Below are 8,894 nucleotides of genomic sequence, written 5' to 3' on the forward strand. Positions count from 1 at the left end.
GAATTATGCCATGTATGATGTCCCATAAGTCACTGTTTTCCTTCTGAACCAGAATCCAAGTAAATGAATGTCATTATTTTATGTGACTTTGTGGCTTTTATATGAATGACAGGCATTTGCATCATCAAAGCCACTATATCTAATTGACACATTTGCTATGAAATTTGGAAGTGGTTGGAAGCTGAAGATTACTATTAACCACTAGAAATTATTATAATTGCTGAAAATCAGCAAATTTTGGCAGCACAGGTTTTCCACAGATTATTCTGCAGATGAGCTGAGAACTTTGGATTTGAGATTTAGCAGCTCAGCATATGTCATAGGGGCAGCTCATTTTTTGAACGTGTGATCTTTTAGTATGCATTTTAAACCCAATGGATGTCTTGTATCTCTCAAAACTTTTGTCCTGTAGGTACAGGTGCAGATAAGAATAGTACGGAGGGAAAGGAAAGGAAATTTGCATCTGCATCATTGCAAACACAATCATAAAGAAAAGGATGACCTGCTCCACAGCTTGTAATTGTTGAAATGAACTTAGAGGCCAATTCTTTCTTCCTATGTGTTGTGCTCTAACCCCAGCTAGCAGCTAAACCCCACACAGCTGCTCACTCAACCCCCCTCGGTGGGATGTGAGAGAGAATCAGAAGAGTAAAAGAGAGAAAACTCATGGGTTGAGATGCAGTTTGTTAAGTAAAGCAAAAGCTGTGCACGCAAGCAAAGCAACACAAGGATTTCATTCACCACCGTCCATCGGCAGGCAGGTGTTCCGCCGTCTCCAGGAAAGCAGGGCTCCATCATGCGTAATGGTTACTTGGGAAGACAAACACCATCACTACAAATGTCCCCCCCCATTCCTTCTTCTTCCCCTGGTGTTATTTGCTGAGCATGATGTCATGCGGTATGGACTATCCCTTTGCTCAGTGTGGGTCAGCTGTTCCAGCTGCGTCCCCTCCCAACTTCTTGTGCACCACCAGCCCGCTCTCTGGTGGGGGGGTGGGTGGGGGGGGTGAGGAGCAGAAAAGGCCTTGGCTCGCTGTAAGCCCTGCTCAGCCACAGCTAAAACATCCCCGTAATAGTCAGCACTGTTTCCAGCACAAATCCAAAACACAGCCCCATATCAGCTAGTGTGAAGAAAATTAACTCTACTCCAGCCAAACCCAGCACATTCTCCATCTCTTATTCCATACTATTTACATCATGCCCAGTTCCCACGCTATCCAATACATCCTCACTAACCACCACTCCTCTTCCCATCCTTTGATACAATACACAGACAGAATTCCCTCAGTCTATGGACCACCCATGTGAAATGCCTGTAAAATGTCCATCAATGTCCACAAAATATCCATTGAGTTTGGGTTCCATCTGTTATGGTGGTAGCTCAGGACAGCAGAAGTGTTGTGTTGTGTGGAGTTATTGTCACCAAAGCCACCTCAGGTTGGGTCACTGCTGCACTTTTCTGCTTCTTGTAATACTTGTCCTCCACTGATTTGGGTGGTTCCTGATACAGTAATTCCTATAACATGCAACTCAGATACTTGGTTACAAAACTTTAAAGGTATATTCATTGCAGTCTCCACTCCTGGTCCCTCTGGGCCAGGTCATAGAGCTTAACTTTGCACTGAATTCTTCCCTTGCTCTGAGTCTGGCTAACAATAAGAGGTTCTTGCTACAGTAATTCCCATAATATGCAACTCAAATCACAAGTTACTACAATTTAAAGGTATTTCTATTACAATTTCCACCCCAGTCCCTCTGGGTCACACCATAGGTTTTAACATTGCAATGAACTCCTCCCCTTATCCCTGTTCTGGCTTGTATTTATCCACAGACTGCAGCCCCTTAGGGATGTACCTGCTCCAAGGGGAGCCTCCTGTATGTGCCACAGTCTTTTCAGGGGTTTACCTGCTGCAGCATAGACTTATCCACAGCCACAGTCACTCTGAGGTGCACCTGTTCCAACACAGCCTTCTCCGTGGGCCACAATGCCTCCAGAGACATACCTGCTCCAGCGTGGCTTTATCCACAGCCATAGTCCCTTCAGAAGTAAATCAGCTCTAGCATGGCCTTACCCATGGCTACAATCCATCCAGGGCTGTACCTGCTCTGTTTTGGATTTATCCATGGCCACATGCTTTGAGATGCTCCAGCATGACCTCATACACAGCCACTGATGTTTCAAGGTGTAGCTGCTGCAGCATGGACTTTTCCACAGCCACAAACGCTTTGAGCTGTACCCTCTCCAGCTTGGACTTGTCCTTGGGCCATAATCCCTTCAGAGGTATACCTGCTGTGGCATGGACATAACCACAGCCACAAATACTTAGAGATGTACATCCTCTAGCATGGGCTTATCCATGGCCACAGATGGTTTAGGGTGTTCTGCTCCCATGTGGACTCATCCACAGGTCACAGTCCCTTCAACTTGAGCTCACACTGGAGTTCCAGCCTGTCCAGTACAGCAGCACAGAAACAGCAGCAATGCCCTGGCCACCTGCCAGCCGAGGCACATCACCATTGCTGTTATCAAAATGTTCCCAAGCATAACAGAGTAAGATGATAAGCAGTACAGCAGTCCAGCAAGCATTAAAAGCAAAAAGCAGACACTAACTCTAATATACAGTAAGGCAAGTAAGTCCCATGGCAAGCACAGAAGCCTGCCAATTAATAGCTAAACACCATTGACAACTATAAATTCAATCTAGCACATTGAAATAAAATCTGTTGTTGTCTTGAACCCTTCATGCCTCACGTTAAGCACCACAAAGAACTGTTCTGGTTTAATTCCAGCTGGCAACTAAGCGCGGCACAGTCACTTGTCCACTCTGCACCCCCCACAGTGGGATGGGGGAGAGAATCAGAAGAGTTAAAGTGAGAAAACTCATGGGCTGAGAGTAAAAGTAAAGCAAAAGCTGTGCATGCAAGCAAAGCAAAACAAGGAATTCATTCACCACTTCCCATCGGCAGGCAGGTGTTCAGCCGTCTCCAGGAAAGCCGGGCTCCATCACATGCAATGGTTACTTGGGAAGACAAACATCATCACTACAAATGTCCCCCCCATTCCTTCTTCTTCCCCCAGCTTTATATGCTGAGCATGATGTTGTATGGTATGGAATATCCAGCACACCATAGCAAATCCATGCTTGCTCCACGTTTTCCTTTTGTGGTTTTCTGCTTTGGATATGACTTGTTATTAAGATTGGCTGTATTTTTCCATGAAGGAATGACTTTGTTAAGTGAAAGTTAATCTTACAAAAACAAAAACAACCAACCAACCAAAAAGACCAAAACCCCAAATCAAGGATTTTTCAGAGGTAATCAGCCTATTTCCCTGTAGTGAAGCTTCTCAGGCTTGAATGAGTGTAACTGCAGACCTATAAAACAACGAAGGAAAAATAAACAGAAAAGAAAACCAAATTAAATCTTTTCACTTTACAGACCTAATATTTTAGAAGTCTGAGTTCCATATGACAAAACTAGAGGGAACAGGTGTTTTTCTCCCAGAGCCTTGGGTCACATGTTATTTGTTATCAGATGTTGTAGACATATTCCACTTCTATATGCTAAGCTGGCTCATCAAAACAGAGCACCCTTATTATGATGCCTGGAGTGGTTTATCTATATGAAATCTCTCTCAAGTATGTGTCTTAGCTGCATCTTTTTCTCTGGCCTTAACAAAGTCAGTATGGCCTCAACCATATTCCATCATAAACTAATTTGTGTAGTATTTCTCTCCACTTCTAATAGTTTTCAAATAGTACTGTACTGTGCCTAATGGGTAGAGTAGTGTTTATGAATATATCTTTTTCTTATCTGTCATTCTTGAATATCTCCATATGGTATTCCAGAAGCTGTTGCTTTTCACCTGTGGTTTAGTACAACACTTATATTTTGAAAAGTGACCTGTGGTTGTGGCTATTTGACTTGAACTGGTGTCTCAGAGATGAATGATCTACTCTCTAAAGTACCCTCTCTCTCTGTGTGGAAAGGGAGCTTGAATAAGAAGTTCAGACAGACACTAAACCTTCACAGAACTGAAAATAAATATGATGAATGCCACTATATGCATCTATATCCTACATATGAGCACGTTATAGAACAATGCAAATGAATACGTGTTTACAGGAGTGATATGCATTCCCAAAACCGGACTCTTCACAGACTAGGCATGTGACCTACTGGACAAGCCAAGTTTCTCCATCTCTAACTTTTCTTTTTCCCTTGCATTTGTGCATACGTGTATTTGTGTCAGTCTGTTGCTTTTATTCTAAACTTAGATTGCAATAGTGAAATTTACCTTCTGATTAAGAGACCTACATTTAATTGGAGTTGACTGTACTAATAACTTAGGGACTTGCTTGCAGGCAGCTATGTGAAGACAAGTAAGGTATCTGCCCAGGTCTGACTCCTAACCAGTAGCAAACATATGTTTTAGCCCTAGTGTTTTTCCACCACAAAGCTCACTCAGGATTCAGCTCTCTGAAGTGTTTGCTAACTTCACCAAATTAGAAAGACAAGTATCCCTCTAAAAGTCTTGGAAGAAGAAAGTGGACAAAGACTTTTTCCTTATGTGGCCTTTTGATATATCTATTTATACATTACTATCCCTCAAATATCCTTTGGCTTTATACTCGGGTTAGAAGGGCACTGGATCTGGTAGGACAGATGGGAACCTGTTAAATATGATACATATTCTGAGTTAGTTCATATATCTCTAAGTGATCATTCAGACAGAATTAGAGCTCTAGTTGTGCAGAGATTTTGATTGCTCTGAAGTATTATATTTCCTACTTACACCATAATAGACAAAATGACCCCTGGCGTTCAGTGGGAATGAATTAACTCAATGATCCCAAGTACCAAAGCAGTAGGACCGTGCTTGTCAGTGTATGTTTGGAGGTTTTTAGACAGGAATTTTTCAGATCTTCATTTCTTTCTCTATCAGTAATTGTTATGACATATATTTAATGCACCAAGTTGCACCAGGTGACTTAGAAATGTATATCACTGACAGTCAAAGCTGTCACCGTGTCCTTTCATGGAACTGAAAGACCTGGTCAAAAGAGAAGGTAGCCTGAACTGAAGAAAGGGAATGTGAGGGGTGCTCAGTAGGGGCATCATATTTGCCTCTACATGCACAACACATATCACATGCAGATACATGCATATTACATCATATCATATCATATTGTATCGTATCGTATCATATCATATGGCATAAATAGAATCCTCTGAAATCCCATCCAGCAAATCAAAAACTGTTTTTACAAACTGTATGTAGAAGCCAAATCCTTTAGAAATTACTGTGTTTTCTACACAGGATAGGGGCATACTACAGAGATATCATAAACTAGGCTGTAGCAGTCCTGTATTGTATAAGTTAGAAAATAAATTGCACATTTTCTAGAAAGCAAATTCACTGAAAAGAGTTGTGATTTTCATATTGAAAGGTGAAATGTCCTATTTTTAGCCAGAATTGCAATTATGGCTGAGAGCCATAGCTGAATAACTGACAAGTAGATATATCACAAGCAGATTACTATGGAAATAGCAATTAGACCGACAAATCCTTTTTTTGCCAAGCAGCGTTCATGGTTTTTTACAAGCATTCTTCCTTCACTTCCCCACATATCTATTTTTAGGTGTACATATAAAGAACAAAGAAAAAAAATTTTTTATACTTTTGGATGTTCTACCATTTTTCAGAGAGAGACACTATGTACAATCATAAGTACACCAGGAAACCCCTAGGAAGTCACCAAGCAGGATGTAAATGGCTGAACTCCAAGGCCAGGAAGCAAATCAAGAAGCCCTTTTTCATTCAATGAAATATTTTTTTTTTCTTAAAATATTGTTGGGCTTTATTTATTCTGGGATCAATGCACTTATATTAGGCATGAGAAGAGAGAAGTTATTATTTGTCCTAATTTAGGAGTCTCTCATATTATTCTTTTGATTTTGTTGTTGTTGTTGTCTTCATTATCATCTCCAGCAAGCTAATCCTCTTATGTTTTCATCTTGCCTTTGTCCATGTGGTACGTGTGCAATTAATACCTTCTTCGGTGCACAGCAGCAAGGCAATAATTTGTTCTTGACAGATGGTGAACTGAGAGCCAAAAGTGCAGAAAGAAGCTTCAATACCATGGTGCTGAGCACTGGGACAGCTAACAAGGTGACTGGCTTCCCTAGACCTGGGCGTGTCTGAGAATGAAATCAATCCACACACAGTGGCTTGGCCACTGCACAGTCCTGGGCATGGGGTAGATTTGAATTCTGCCCCCCTCTGTAGGGTTTAGACATTAGTCCACAAAACACAGTCTCAAGCCTTTTCCTGAAGGAGGAAATTTGAACCTTTCTTTTGAAAAAACAGCATGCGCTAGAGGGAAGTGGAAAAAGGAAACAGGACAGAACAGGAGGAATATTTTTTCTTTAAAAGATACTGAGGGGAAAGTGTTTCCCCACAGATCAATAAGAAAACATCCACTTAAAATTCACAAGCCTGTGTCCAGGGATCATTCTGTGACTGAGGGATTTCCAACCTGTATTTCCTAACTTTTAAGATAACTATAAAGGCATAGATTCAACTATGAGACCACACACATCATGGCTACTTTTGAAAAGTTGGGTTATAAAATAATTTGTTACAAGATAGATCCAGGAATGCCTTTCTGAAATTATCATGAACAATGAATAGATAATAAGGATATGTATTCAGGTACCTCAGGCAATCTTTACAAACAATATAATTTTGAAGGGATAAGGAATTTTGTGTAAATGGCCAAATGTCAATAAATAAAATATAATCTACTCAAAACAAGTGATTGACTTGGTAGCCTACTGGAAGTCTTACATCTGTACTTTATTCTCCATATCGATACAACTAGGACTTGTACAAAAGACAGTGGGTATTTCTGTCATAGGCTTTTCACTTCAGTTTCTGAACAATACCTTTCTATATCACATCTTGAAGTATGGAACAGACTAAGTTGTAATTATTTTACTTTGCAAAGTCACCCAGAGATGTCTTTGTTAGCTGAGTCTTCATACTTAGACACATTTTCAGGAATTGTTACTTGAAAATGAAATTACATGAATCCTTTCAGAGGAAGTCTTCAGGCTGTTACAGCAGAGTGGATTGTTACTTAATTTTATGATCCATGATGCTAATGAAGCAGATGATTTTAAGTAGTACTTCTCATACAGTAACAATAAGAAAATCCCAGAAGTATAAATGACTGAGCAAACCATCTTCCCCAGAAAGCCATGTAACTTTAGACCCACAATTACGTTTCTTCTGTAAGCCTCCACACAAGATAAAATTCCTCCAAAGCCAACACTTAAAGGCTTCCAAGGGAACTAAATGTAGAAGTGTTTCATTTGTTTTCTCAAACTGCACTTGCCCTTTTCAGGATGCAAAACCATGAGATTGACAATAATTCTTGGTAATTAAATGAACTACAGAAAGTACAGAATAGATTAAGGAGAGGATAATATTTTCTGCTTTGTTTTCACAAAGCAGTGTGTCTTCAATTGCTTTGTTGCACACTATAAATCCTCTACTTGCTGTAAATTATGTCACATTGTGGCTGCCATATAAGAACAAGCATGCATGACATTGCAACGACACCAGCTACTATCATAAACCAGCTACGTTTATAGTGGCTTGCGTATCTTCATTTCAAAATCCATTTTAAACTCCTTATGTATTTCTTAATAAAATACGTATACCTCAAGATCTGGAGCTTTGCCGATTTGAGGAACTCTATAAATTCAGACAACTGTGATTAAAGAAAGAACACATGTATTTGGCAAGCCATTATGTTTTTAATGGACTCACTTGTGGCTTTGCCAGAAGTTTTGTGGAGGAGCTGGCTTTGTAGTGCTGGATGCCTGGACCCTGTGGAGAAAATATAAAAGTACAACCAGCTTCTTAGGTCCTCTTATCTGAGTGGGAAAAAAAATGGAGTTTTCTATGGATGGAGCCAGCAGTACCTTGCAGTATTTTCCCTTGGCTCGGCTCTGCCCTCAGTGAGGGAAGAGACAAAGTCCTACCTGCTCCCTGATGCCATCTGCATGCCTGGCTGTGAAGTACCTGCTGACCTCTGCGCAAGAGCCCTACACCTGCTCCCAGGCCCCAGAGGAGAGGCAGGTCTTCCTCTTGTGCTCTCTACCTTGCTTGGGTAGGAGGAAAAGGAGGGAAGGAAGGGAGAAAGAAATGAAGGGAGGAAGGAACAAAGGATAAAAGGATGAAAAGATGGAAGAAAGGATTCAAGGATGGATGGAAAGGAGGAAGGGAAGGAGGCTCTGGGATTCCTAGCAGTCTACCCTGCAAATAAAACACAGCCATTTTCAGTAGATTGAGGCAAAGATAGTTATTATCAATATTGTTTTCTTTAAACCTTCCTCTGTGTTTTGTTAAACACTTCACAAAGCATTTCCTGAACATTACATCTAAGGAATTGTCACATCAGAATATTTCTGAGATTTACTATTTTTATTTACTGAGTCATCCAGATGTCACAAGTGTAATTTTAAAAACGAGAAGAAAAGAAACATAACAGTTAGCTCCATCACTACATACACACAAGCTAACTGTGAGAGTCTCCAACACATCCAACAACCCAATGAAGAGTGTCAGAAGAAGGAATCCTCTCATCCTGAGATAAAAGCATGAATTAGCATTCTTCCTTTAGGAGATCCTTGCTGTTGTACACTTGATGTTCTCTGGGTTGCAGAACAAGACAGGTATAATCTAGGCTCTCCTCTACCTTTATGTCCCTCTGTATTACCTTTGGTGCACTTTATATCTCTGAGGAATAAAAAAAATTAATTCCTAAGAAATAGAGCAAGAAAAATAGTAATACTACTTAAGATGCAAGTATTCTTGTATACTT

The sequence above is a fragment of the Falco rusticolus genome, chromosome 6 (assembly GCF_015220075.1).
Source record: "Falco rusticolus isolate bFalRus1 chromosome 6, bFalRus1.pri, whole genome shotgun sequence".
NCBI lineage: Eukaryota > Metazoa > Chordata > Aves > Falconiformes > Falconidae > Falco > Falco rusticolus.